This window comes from Mesoplodon densirostris, chromosome 2, assembly GCF_025265405.1.
Source record: "Mesoplodon densirostris isolate mMesDen1 chromosome 2, mMesDen1 primary haplotype, whole genome shotgun sequence".
Taxonomy (NCBI): domain Eukaryota; kingdom Metazoa; phylum Chordata; class Mammalia; order Artiodactyla; family Ziphiidae; genus Mesoplodon; species Mesoplodon densirostris.
In genome coordinates, this window is record NC_082662.1 from 155262372 (window position 1) to 155276759 (window position 14388).

The 14388-nt window shown below is 40.4% G+C and overlaps 1 protein-coding gene across 3 annotated transcripts in view; it reads right to left on the reverse strand.

Annotated features, from left to right (window-relative positions):
- CEP350 (centrosomal protein 350) overlaps positions 1–10217 on the reverse strand; it is a 144427-nt gene extending 134210 nt beyond the window's left edge. For all 3 annotated transcript variants that reach the window (XM_060091184.1, XM_060091185.1, XM_060091183.1), the window contains exon 1: positions 9853–10217. The gene's annotated coding sequence lies outside the window, so the exon portion shown is untranslated. The remainder of the gene's footprint in view (positions 1–9852) is intronic.
- Positions 10218–14388: the final 4171 nt, after the last annotated feature.

The following is a 14388-nucleotide window of genomic DNA, read 5'->3' on the forward strand; positions in this document are numbered from 1 at the left end:
AGGGCTTGTTATTTGAAAATGCCCTTTAGGTTTAGAGATAAAGAGGTCTTTGGTGATTTTAGTGAGAGCTAAATGTGGAGAAATGGGGGTGGCAACCACACTGTGATTGTTTGAAGAATGACTGAAAAGTATCTTCTAAGTGGAAACTGAATGTATTCAACCAATTTTTTTGAGAAGTTTGTGAAGGAAAAAGAGAGCAGTAATGGAGGAGGGTGTTGGATTGAGGTTTTTTTGTGTTTGTTTTAAGTAAGAAGGCTTAATTGATTAAGTATAAATGCTGATAGGAAGCATCTCAGGGAGGGGAGGAGGCTAGAGATACACGGGAGAAAATATAATTGATGGTCGAAGTTTCTTGAGAGAACCTGGAGGCGAGGAAATCTTGAAACAGGCGAAGTATTCTTATAGTTCCTTTCCTCTAAAAGTTACTTTTTCTGTTCTTTTTCCATTCTCCCTATTTATGAACTCTTAGCCTACATAATAAGAGGGCAATTTCTCAGCTCTGGTTAGTTTTCTCTGAGCCTTTGTACTTCTCTTATGAGGTGAATATTTTGGTGATTCATGAAGTGTGGACTCCTTGTTGGCTTTATGTTTGCTAGCAAGTAAATAGTTTTATGAAGTTGCATCTTTACTTGATTTATAGGTGTTCCTGCTTTTTATTTATATCACTTTTAACTGGATTCTTTTTATATCATTTATCATAGCTTTAGTGAAACTGTGTTTCCATTCTCTGTGGCAAATTAGAGTCATCCTTAGCTAACTTTTAGAAGTTAGCTGTCTGTCCCTCCCGCACCACCACTCCCCACTGCTTTTGCAGCCCTCTCCTTCCCATACGCACACATAAGCCATTTTTATATTCTGAGCCATTGTCTGGAGCTTTTATTTGTATTTTACATGATGCAAATAGAACCCTGTTAAATATAGGTTCTTTTTTAGTTCTTGTGATATCCAGCTTTAGTCTGAACAAAGCAGTATTGTTCATTTATGCTTTGACTTTTACATGAAACAACTTGTTTCTCTACAAGATGCCAGTTAAACTCACTGTAAAATGGTCACTAAAATAAAACTTGAGTCACATAAATAAGAAAAGTATTCTTAGGCTTTCTGAAAATTAAGTTCGCAGTATAGTAAGTAGGCAAAGTGCAAGACAGTGATATAGATCCTGTGTTACTGGTTTCTGAAACTATGGTCAGATCTTATCTCTGATAACCCAACCCACATAACCAACTGCTTATTCAGAAATCTCAAAGACACATCAAACTCATCATCTCCAAAAGCCAAGTCATGATTATTCCCAAAAAACAAACTTGAGGTATTCCCTATCACACTCCAGTTTCACAAGCAAGAAATATCCACAAGAGGTGACTGATTATACTATATGACCTCTAAGATCCTTTTCCCCTTTGAATTTAATAATCTATACCACCAATTCTCAGAGCGTGGTCCAGGCATCCTTGAGGGTCTATGAGACCCTTTCAAGAATGTCTTTAAAATCAAAACTATTTCCATGATAATATTAAGACATTATTTGTCTTTTTCACTCTCATTCTCTTGGGAGTGTGTATAGTGGAGTTTCCCAAAGGCTCCATGACATATGATATCACAACAGATCGAATACAGAAGCAGATATGAGAATCCAGATGTCTTCTATTAAGCCAGGCATTATAAAGATCTGAAAAATGTCAAACAATGCCACTCTCTCACTAAATTTTTTTTGTTTTGGAAAATATAGTTATTTTTTATTTTAAAAATTGTGTATTAATATGATACAGTTTATGGTTATTTTAAATAAACTAATAAATATGTTTAAAGTTTCTAATACAACAAATATCAACAGATATAGTCCACATAAAAGCTCTTTGAGTTTTCAATAACTCAAGAGTATATAAAGTGTCTCCTTGACACCAAGAAGTCTGACAAACTCTGATCTATACCTATCATATGTATATACAAATAAGATATGACCTTTTGAAATAGCCAATTCTCAAGTATCTTCTAGCAGCAAATTTTCCTTTCACATTTATTGACAGCGCTCTCATTCAGTCACATAGACTTATTCAGCTCAATTATTTATTGGGCTCCTACTATGTGCAGGTACTGGCGATAAAAAATGAAAGAAACGACTTCGTTCTGGCTCTCCCAGAGTTATTTTCTGTAACTTTGCTTCTGTTCTCTCATCTTTATCAGACCCGATGTAACAACCATCTATGCCTGAAAGGTTGAAAAGAAACAACCCTGCAACAGTCATACTATCTAGTCTCAATATAAAATGGACAAATTTAGTAGGGACCAGGCTAGGAAAAGTGGAAAACATTCCAGCTCTAAAACAGACCTACTACACTCTTCCATGTGAATTCTCAGAATAACCAATACTCCCATAATATGGGATACAAAAACAAATGACCTGAGAATTAGCCTCACCTCTTTTTACGTATAAAATACAAACCTCAACAACTACTTTTAACAATTAAGAATGACCTCCTATAATCCAGGAAACCCAGAAGAAACTATAACATCTGGCACCAGCTTGGCCTCTGGTGTATAGGAAACTGGATAGGGATCACAAAGAACACAATGTCCCCCACTGATATGAAATGAAGAGCTAAACTAGAGCCTGATTAAAGGTACCTCTAGTCTTTTACTTAAAAAAACCTAAAAATAGGAGCCTATACTTTGTTTACCCTCTATCTAGTTATCCTGAATATTTACTCTTCTAAATTAATTTCAAGGAATATATCCTTATAAATGTGTCTTATAGTGCAAGTCAGGATTATTTTTTGTCCCCAAAATTTTCACTACAAAAGCTTCCCTGATACAGAAGAAGCCATTAACACTGGTTAACTCTGCGGAGAGGGACTGAGGATCTAAGAAAGGAAGCAGATTTTCCAGTGGATATGTTTTCGAATTTTTAAAAGCAGATACATTTATCACGTTTTGAGGAAAAAAACAAGGAAAAGTAATTTTGAGAAGTTTCCTTCAACATTCAATAACTTAGCTAATTTAGAGGCTGTTAAGGAAACAAATATAACAACTTTTTCTTTCACTTGAAGCCGCTGTATAGTTGCTCCCACTTTATCTTTCCTCTTACCTCCCCACCTCCATACTATTTATTTACATATCTGTCTCTTACATGTCACTGTGGGGATGATGTTTTATTCCTCTTTATATCCCTAGTCCATGCACAGTACACAGCACCCACTAGGTGCTCCAGACCTGTCTGCTGAATGACTGTCCCATTGATAAATCTCAGAATCCAATTCTCAAATGCAAACAGGGCAAAAAAAAACCCACAAGTATTTCATATAATATGAAGAGGTTAACCACTGGTAAGCAAAAAATTTCTTTCATGGTAACATGTAAAAAAACAATAAGCAAAATAATAGTTATACGTGTACATATGCATATTATGTTTTAAAATAAGCCCAAAACTAAAAAGAAATTCTTTAAAAAAATACTCTTATTTTATAGATTTAGACATGAAAATCATGAATGAAATGAAGCCAGTTAAATGAAGCCAGTGCTATTACTCATGAATGATTTTTAAATCTAGTTTTTAGGGACTTCCCTGGTGGCGCAGTGGTTAAGAATCCACCTGCCAATGCAGGGGACATGGGTTCGAGCCCCGGTCCAGGAAGATCCCACATGCCGCGGAGCAACTAAGCCCGCGTGCCACAACTACTGGGCCTGCGCTCTAGAGCCCGCGAGCCACAACTACTGAGCCTGCGCTCTAGAGCCCACAAGCCACAACTACTGAGACCACGTGCCACAACTACTGAAGCCAGGGAGCCTAGAGCCCATGCTCCACAACAATAGAAGCCACCGCAATGAGAAGCCCGCGCACCACAACTAGAAAAAGCCTGCATGCAGCAACAAAGACCCAACACAGCCAAAAGTAAATAAGCAAACAAACATGGTTGCTTAAGGAAAGTAGGATGTAGGTTTTAAAAAATCAATCAATCAATCTAGTTTTTAAAAGGGAGAGACGCCATGATTCCAAAGGAGCTTTTACAAGTCCACTTACAACAACAACAAAAACTTTAAGTGGTTAACTTTTTAAAAAATCACCTAACCTCAAATTTATCAAAGATAAATCCGATTCTTCTGGTTGCAAAAATATCCTTCCATCTATAAAAAGATCTCCTTTACACCATTATTTCTCTATAGAATTTTAAATGATTCATCATACAAGAAAGCGTAGCCATCTACACAACTTTTCAGAGATGCATCTATACTGTTTAAGTGTAGTCCAACTTCATTTATAACTAATCAGAGAACAAAGCATATTAGAGCTGGAAGTTAGGGGTCATCTAGTCTCACGTTTTTCAAATATGTAGTAATGGTACCATGTAGTAGATCAAAAAGAATCAATCTGGTACGTTAGAGCCTGCATTTTTTAATGAAACCAAATAAAACTGAATTGAAAATATCAGGGTGTATTGAAAGCAGCAAGGGTATTTTTTTAAGTGAAACTTTCATTTCATTTTATATATAGATATATACATATCTATGTATATTATGTTCCCATGGAAAATCTATTTTTTACTGTAGGTGTCCTAGTCAAAGAGTTCAAGAGGTTAAGCTTTCTCAGTTCACATAACCCTTAGTGTCTCAGTAATTTTTTCATAGTGCCCACAGGCCAAAAAAATACCTAACAGTTCCATTAGTAGGTAGTTAGGTCCATATAGCCTAGTAAGTATTTATGTCCTAACAACTTAGTAGCAGCTTGAAAAATACATATGAATTAAAAGAAATCTTTTAATTACTAAATAACCACAATTACTTATTAATGGCATGTGTGCACCTAAAAGACATTACATAATTTCTCAGACCTTGAAATCACTTTGGACACGGCCACTTTCATTTACTGTTTCACACTGATTTCTGCACAGAACTTTCTTTTCATCACAGCAACCCCCAAAACCTAGCTTTTTGAAGACATAACTGTCATTGAAAGGAATGTGGCACAATCTCATGCACAGTACCTCAAACTAATAGTTTAAGCAGTGGTCTCACAGACGTCAAATATCCCACAGATAACCCACAGTTGTCAAATATTACAGTTTCCCTCAAAAATTTAAAAAGATTCAACAGTGCCCATGTGAGTTTACTATGGTGCTCCCAGGTACCTCATGGCACGGTCTGGGGATGCTGGGTTTACAAAACACTGATCTAGCCTATGTGCTTACTTTGTAAATTAAGAAATAAGACGTAAGGTCACAAAGCTAGAATAAAAATAAATACATTCATCAGGAACTTTCATAGATTAATTTTAACCTTCCATCAACAAAAGTTTTAAAACAGAATCTAATCATGTGATACTCTGTAGCTCTCTGATAAACTATATTCAAAACTACATTATGTGACTGTATAATAGTAGAAAAATTCTGCCTCGATATTTTCTTCTTCAGAAAAAAGTTTCAAAAATGATAATGCCACTTACAATAAACAACACAAAAGTGCCTAAAGTAAAGAAAAAAGGAAAGTCCTCCACTCTCCCAGTGATAAACACAGCTAATAGTTTAATGTCTATCCTTACAGAGCCCTTCCTATGCACACACAAAATCAAAACAAAATCCAACTACATTTCTTTGCCTATGTGTTTGTTTTAACACTGAATCATACTGCACAGTGTAGTGCAACTTATTTTTTTCACTCAATATTATATCATGAACATTCTTCCTTGTCAGACCATAATAATAATTACAAACACCTATGTGGTACTTACTTAGGGCTTAAGTATTAACTCATTTAATTCTCACAACAGCCCTGTCAGGTGAGAACTATAATTATATCCACTTTATAGATGAGTTTAAGTAACCTGCTAATGGTCAGAGCTAAAAAATGATTAGGATTTGAACCCAGAAAGTTGGCTGCATGGTCCCTGTGCTCAAAGAAACACTCAGCTACTTCTCATCAAGTAAATATATCTATCCCTCAATCTATTAACAAGTGCATTGTATGTCACAGCTTAAATATACTGTAATTTTAACTATTCCCCTACCCACAAACATTTAGGATTTTTTTGTTACTTATAAATGTTGTAGACATTTATTTGTAATAATGCTAAAATGAACATCCTTATAGATTTGTTCTAGTGCTCTTGTGTTAAAATTTCTGTAAGGTAAACTCCTAAAAATGAAATGATTCTATCAAAGAATATGTGCACTTTTAATTTTGATAGGTGATGCCAAATTTCCTTCCAGAAACAGTTGTACCAATTTATAGTCCCAATGACAGAGGAGAAGTTTGAGATTCATATTTAGGTTAAAAAATATTTCGGGGGGCTTCCCTGGTGGCGCAGCGGTTAAGAACCCACCTGTCACTGCAGGGGACACGGGTTTAGCCCTGGTCCGGGAAGATCCCACATGCCACGGAGCAACTAAGCCCGTGTGCCATAACTACTGAGCCTGCACTCTAGAGCCCAGAAGCCACAACTACTGAGCCCACGTGCCACAACTACTGAAGCCCATGTGCCTGGAGCCCATGCTCCGCAACAAGAGAAGCCACCGCAATGAGAAGCCCGCGCATCACAACGAAGAGTAGCCCCCGCTCACTGCCAACCAGAGAAGGCCCGCGCGCAGCAACGAAGATCCAACACAGCCAAAAATAAATAAATACATATTTGATTCATGAAAAGTGAGGCCTGTTTTTTTGAGTTTTTAGTTAACACTTACATAGAAGAGATTGCCGGTTGTTCACAATTATCCTCTGATTTGATAATTATCTTCATATTAAACAAATGTAGACTTCACAGCTGTACAGTAGAGTCTTCATCCAGTTATGAAATCAACTATGGGTGAGATATTTCCTCCATATGAACTCTGTTTACTTACATATAAAACGTGGGAATTGGACTAGCTAGCCTTTAAGATTTAAAACTCCCAATGCTGTAATTAAAGGAGACTTAAAATTATTACAAACCTATAATTATAGTACTAGTATAACAGGTCAGGGTCTTAAAGCTTCCATTTTCTTTAAATTACAATAACTATTGCCAGAACATCTAAGCAAATCATTAAAATAGTCAATAAAGCTTTCAGGATCTACCTGTGGCTTATTCTCAGTAGCTTTTTAATCCCAGACTGTCATTCCCCTGCTACCTAGCAAACTTGACTTTATCTATGGACTATATTCCTAAGAAGAGTTGATGTGTGCCTAGGAACCATGAACTAGTGTTTTGTTTTGTTTAAATACTATGCCAAGACCACTCTCTAGTCAATTTATTCAGCCAATATTTATTGACTATTTTACTATGTGCTAGGCACTGGGTGCACAACAGTTAATAGACAATCTCTGCCATCATGGAACTTACACACTAGATGAGAAAGGCAAAGAATAACCCAAAGTAACCACCAGCAAATGTGAAGTTATACTTGTGATAACGAACAAAAATATTAATGCAAAAAAACCTATGCAATCTTTTGATTATTCAGGTTTTTGGAGTGATTTGTGACACTAGAAATTGACTTTGTAAAAAGAAGTCAATAAAGAAAATTACTTCACGACTTGCCCCACAAGGCAAAAATAGCAATCACAAGTATAGATGGCAAGTTAACTTTTTAAATCATCAATTCTATAATAAAATCACCAAGATGTCCCTACTTTTCAGTTATGCTGCTGACCATGTGGCTTGAATATTTGTTTTAGTTAACCAAGAATATAAACAATTTGAAGTACTAAAGATGACAGAACTCTGAGTATCCAAACAAAATGAGAGACGACAAATTAACTACAACTTCTGAAGAACACTGTTCAAGCAAAAAGTACATATAGCAGTAGAGCAATTCACTACAATAATTCATGGCTTGTTACTAATTAACATAATGCTATGAAAATACTAATGTTTTTAAAGTACCGACAGTTATCCACGTAAGGAACTAGTGGCTTGTCACAATCTTTTAGATTTTAAAAAACCAAATGCCAGAAGTATCTATATTAATATTCAATTTTAAATAAAACTAATTCTATGACGTTAACTAGACGTGATCACTTCACAATAAATACAAAGATCGAATCACTCTACACGCCTGAAACCAGTATGTCAATTATACCTCAATAAAAATAAAGACAAAATTTTAAAGTCTTAGATCATCTGTGGAAATAAGACCATCATTCACATAAATAAATGAACTTCCTTGTTCATTTATTTATTCCTTGTCGATTTCCACAACTGCAAAATAAGGACATTTGTCAAATCTACCTCACAAAATTGCTATGAGGACTAAATAATTTATGTAGAGGCACACCAAAAAATTATGTAAGTTATTTTAGATTTCTTTTTGCTCCCACTATAACTTACAGCTGTTTAACAAACAACAAAATTCGTTAGATAGGGACTTCATCTCCTTTCTTCTGTCCATGATATGGTAAAAGTGTTATAAAATGGGCAAAAGACTAGCAATCAGACCATTAGAAAAAAAATTCTAAACTTCATAACTCATAAATTGATTACCCCACAGGAGGCTGGCTATTCAAGTATTAATGCTCTTACATAACACTACGCACCAATATATCTCAGAGAATCAGAGAAATTCTTCCACATATGTATCAAATTGTTTACATATTATAACTCACCATTATTACAAACACAAGCCGTGCTACTCACTATGAAAAGTTGAGATACATATGTATTTATCCACACATACAATGTATTCTAGCTTGATGTTTATCTAACTGATTAAAGTATCTTAAATGCAATGCAATGACGGTTCAATGGTTCAGATTTATTTTATTACACTGAATGGAGTTTGTAAATTTAGCACACCAAAACTAATTATTACATACCCATGGGCTTAAAGCAACTTCTACCATAGGTCTAACAACCAATCCCCCAAAGTCACATTCTCATGTTATTAGCAGCACATTGCCTTGTTTAAACACAATAATTTAAACTAAGAAATTTTTTAAATGGAGAGTATTTTAATTGCTCCACAAACCTTTTCAAGTTCTTACTAGGTCTGCCTAAAATAGCCGTCCTTTAAAAACCCTTAAAATACAGGGCTGGAGGAGGTATCGTTAACATGGCAACATAACCATTAACGACTTTTCCAAATTCAAAACGAGGATCACCAACAAAACAAAACAATCAGGTGAAGTACAGACGTGGATACTCATCACTATTCCTGACAACGTGTTTTTTCCTTTATGGAAGATTTGCTGCTACACAAAAACCACATCAAAATCTATACCTATGTGCAACTTCCTATCCGAAAAGCCAGCCAAATTCCAACCCATATTTGTGACATTAGCTAAATATCATTTAGCATGTTAGGCTACACTTCAAAGAGGGCAGGGGAAAATACCGACAACTTTCAAAGCGTACAAGCTTTTTAAATCTCCCCCTACATCACTTGTGAATAAATGGACAGACTACATTCAGCAGCTGCCAAAGAAGAAGATTAAAGTTTTCCCTATGCTTGAAAATGTTTATCCCCACCAAAAAGGAACAGAAACTAGTCATCCTTGCCACTGGAGCCAGTTCCCCGGAATTTCCCAAAATATGCCTGATATCCAAATGAAGAAGGGACACTTCTCCGGAGAGCAAGGGCGAGAGGTATCTCACACCTTTTGCAGAAGAGAGGAGGGGCGAGGGAGGGGGGACAAGCACTGGCAGGTAAGGAAGGAAATCCCGTCTACCGCAGGCACCGGTGGGACCTGAAACCTAGGTCTCAGAATGGCCCTCCTAGCAAAGCCTAGGACCCAGGGAGACTCCTCGAGGTGGAGGCCAGACTGGGCCAGGGCTCCTGGCGCCCCGCCCCGCCTCCCCCGCCGCCGCCGCGGACCCGGGACCGCGGACAGAGGCAGCGAAGGCTAAGCGAGCATCCGCGGTCCCAGCCAGGTCCTCCCGCAGCTCACCTGAGAGTGTCGCCTCCGCCCTCGGCCCCCACGGTGCATCCCGCGGGGCCTGGCGGAGGGTGCAGTGACGCCGCCCCGACCGGCCCCAGGGCTGCCCGGCCTGGCCTCCCCGCTCCGGGGACGCACCGGGTGCCCGCCTCGCACCGGCTCCCGGGATCCGCCGGTCTGCAGAGAAGGAAGGAGAGGCGGATAAGGCTGCCTCCCCTCCCCCACAGCAAGCTACCCCCTGAGCTGCGGCTCTCTGCAGTTCCCTCTGGCGTAGGTCTGGCCCGGCTCCCCCGCCCGGGAGTCACTTCGGCAGCGGCGGCCCAGTCGCCATTACAGCCCAACAACTGACACGGAGGAGGAGCGGCGCCAGCGGCAGTGGCGGTGGCGGCTGCGCGAAGCAGGGCGGGAGCAGTGGGGGGGCCGGGGGTGGTGGTGTCCAGGCAAAACTCGCGAGAATTGTCCCGAGTCGGTTCCAGAGGAATGCAACCTTCGGTTAGGGCCATGCTAAGTGTGGCCAAAAGGCGAGTGTGAGATAAAATGAGGAGAGGAAGCTCGAGGGCGCCATGTTTGGTGTGGCGAAGGTTGAGCCTTGCAGGTCTTGGGAGGAGCCAAAGTAGATCCGCAGCGGAGACCTTCCCTCCACCCCCCCGCCCCCCGCCCTCTTTCATCTAACTGGGCCTTCTGGCTACGCGTTTCACCCCCGGCCGAAAAAAAACAAGCTGGGGTTATGACAAGGATGAGCTTGAAGTCTGAAAATTGCAGCTTCTCAGTGTTTATGATGTTTCACCAGTTGTCCAAATAAATCTTCTGTAACCCAGTCAGTTTCAGAGTAATTGCAGCTCTGCGGCTGCGGCAGTTACCCACTGCTGGCACTGTGGCCGTTTCATTCGCGAGGGTTACCATTCTGTTCAGCATGCGCTCTGTCTAGTGGCTTAAGACTCCAGAGCAAGTAAAACGGAGTTTCCTCCCCTTAGGTGTTGGCATTGATATAACTGTGCTTTAAGAGACTCTATGATCACCATAACTTCTACCATCCTTATCCACTTTCCCCAATCTTTGCATGGTGAATTCTATGATCTGTCAAGGCTTAGCTTAAATGACATCTCTTTTGCAAATAATGCCACCTTCTGCTAGGCGCTCACTGCACACAAGCCCTCCACCCGTCACTTTCCTCCACCTTCTGAACTCATATAGCTATTTATCCCGAGACTGTTTCTCATCTTGAGGACTCTTTTTTCTCTTCTCTTTATACACCAACAGGGCCTAGCATAGTAACTGGAACATTGTAGGTGCTCAATAAATGCTTGTCGAGTGGACCTTAATAAAAGCTGGAGGCAGTAACTGCCCCCTCTCTTAGGGCCTATAGCTGTGCCTGAATAGGAGGTAAATGGATGTACAAAAATCCTGCACATATGTAAAATGTGTACTGTGTCTCCAGCAAGCTGTGCTGGGGGAAAAAACAGGAAATGTGGGTATCCCAGTGGTGCAAGTGGTAGCAAGAAAAACAACATAAGGAAAGAGTTAATTAAGTTTTCCCCAACCTTTCTATGTAAAGCAGTGGGATAGATGCTTTTCATGTTATTTTACTGAATTTATTCAACCAACTGATTAAGTGTTATACTCATTTTTTTTAAATGCTGAAAAGCTAAGTAATTTGCCCAATATTACACCATCAATAAAAAGCAGGGGCCTCCCTGGTGGCACAAGTGGTTGGGAGTCCGCCTGCCGATGCAGGGGATACGGGTTCGTGCCCCGGTCTGGGAGGATCCCATATGCCGCGGAGCGGCTGGGCCCGTGAGCCATGGCCGCTGAGCCTGCGCGTCCGGAGCCTGTGCTCCGCAACGGGGGAGGCCACAACAGTGAGAGGCCCGCATACCGCAAAAAAAATAAATAAATAAAAAGCAGATGTAAAGGGCTTCCCTGGTGGCGCAGTGGTTGGGAGTCTGCCTGCCAATGCAGGGGACACGGGTTCATGCCCTGATCCGGGAAGATCCCGCATGCCACGGAGCAGCTGGGCCCGTGAGCCATGGCCGCTGAGCCTGCGCGTCGGAGCCTGTGCTCTGCAACGGGAGAGGCCACAACAGTGACAGGCCCGCGTACCGCAAAAAAAAAAAAAAAAAAGCAGATGTAAAATTTGAGGTCTCCCTTACTCCAAAGGCTATATTTTTTTCACCCTCATACTGCCCCCTGGGCAACAGAGAAAACACCAAAATTCCTGTCACTGTGTAGGGAGTAATGCTATCCTCATATCAGCCTATGCACGATTTCCACCTGTTATACCTTGTACTGATCTTTGGCCTCTCCCGCACTTTGAAAATAACTTCAACACATCAACCCCTCTCCTTTTCAACATCCCATAACTCCTATTGTTTATACCCTACAGGTTGGCTCCTGAGTATATTGTTTTGTACTGTTTGCTCTTTGATGAGTGTAATTAATCTCTTGAACAAGATTGGAAGCTTAATGAGGAAAGGTTTGTTACCCTGCCAGTAGTGCTAGGCACATAATAGGTATTTAATGTAGCTCCCTTTTTGTTTTTTTTAAAGAAGATGTTGGGGGTAGGAGTTTATTAATTAATTAATTAATTTTTGCTGTGTTGCATCTTCGTTTCTGTGCGAGGGCTTTCTCTAGTTGTGGCAAGTGGGGGCCACTCTTCATCGCAGTGTGAGGGCCTCTCACTACCGCGGCCTCTCTTGTTGTGGAGCACAGGCTCCAGACGCGCAGGCTCAGTAGTTGTGGCTCACGGGCCCAGTTGCTCCGCGGCATGTGGGATCTTCCCAGACCAGGGCTCGAACCCGTGTCCCCTGCATTAGCAGGCAGATTCTCAACCACTGTGCCACCAGGGAAGCCCCTAGCTCCCTTTTTTTCCTACTTCTTAGCAGACACCAAGATCAGAGTTTTCTGAACTTTATATTCTTTGTTGAGTACTGTAGCTTTGACTCTCAACTTTCTTGGAGAACTTGATCTTAGCCCCAAACTTCAGACTGAATCTCCAACTGTCTTACCCATCTCCACATAGATACAGAAGTCATCGGTACCTCCAACTCCCAAATTAAGTTTATTGTTTTCCCACTCCTCAGTCCCACAAAGCCAGCTCCTCTTCCTGTCCTGTATTTCTGTTAATGGCCATTGCAAACACACTTCTGAGAACTAAGAGAATCAAAAGTTTTAAAATACTATATATTCTTCTCTATGCCTTGCTCCTACCCAATCAGCTATTGTCTCTAAGTACCAATAATACATATTTCTTTTTTTTTTTTTTTTTGCGGTACGCAAGCCTCTCACTGCCGTGGCCCCTCCCGTTGTGGAGCACAGGCTCCGGACGCGCAGGCTCAGCGACCATGGCTCACGGGCCCAGCCGCTCTGCGGCATGTGGTATCCTCCCTGACCAGGGCACGAACCCGTGTCCCCTGCATCGGCAGGCGGACTCTCCACCACTGCGCCACCAGGGAAGCCCTACATATTTCTTATATCCACTTCCCTGTTGTTCAGGTACACCACTGCTCTCCTAATTCAGGCTCTCATTTCTCCTGCCCAAATGATTTCAGCAGTCTTCCTAGAGTTCAGCTTGAGTTTTGTCCCTGGCCTGACTGTGTCTGCCAAGATAAGTAAAAACTCCTCAGTCGTTAAGCCTTTTCTCAATATGACACCAGCCAAGCTTTCTATCTTCCTAAAGTAAGGCAGCACAAAAAAATAGAAAGGGCAAGGATGTGGTGTCAGGAAGATTCCAATTCAAATCTTGACTCCATCACTTGCCCATGACCTCAAAAACCTCCATTTTATTGTCCATAAATCATGACTAATTATACCTACCATAGAGGGTTATCTTAAAGATTAGAAATAACATCTGTCAATAGCCTAGCACATAAAAGAGAGAAATAAAGACTGGCTATTATTATTTCCCTAACTGGATGTAATGTTCAAGCCAATTTTGATCTCAGACATGGCCCGTTCATTCCTACTTCAGACCTTTGTTCCATAACCTGGATCACATATCACCCTGGTTTGCAATTTCTGCCACATTCCTTAAGTACGAGCTCAAAAGCTACCTACTGCAGGAAAAATTCCATGACTGCTCATCCTTTGCAGGTACTGAATGCACCCCTGAACTCCACAATGTTGTGTACTTCCTTAGGATTGTACCTACTATAGATAGTTCTGCATTTATATTGCACACCTTTGTCACACTAGACTATAAAGCTCTTTGTCTCCTTCACAGTGGTTTAAGAGCATAAACTTTGGAGTCACGTAGACTTGGATCAAATCAAATAACTTTGGTCAAGCTACTTAACCTCTTTGTGCCTCAGTTTCCACATCTGTCTAGCAGAGACTACAATCGTACCTACTACTCCATAAGGTTTTGTGAGGGTTAAAAGAAACAACACATGTAAAGGACATAGCATGGTACTTTGTGCACAGAAGGTGCTCAAAAATGTTGGTTATTTTTACTATTTTTTATCAACTGAATATGTGCCTTGCATATACTAGGCACTCAATATTTGTTGAATTTAATTGAATGTTTGTTGGATTTAATTAAATTTGGGGTGA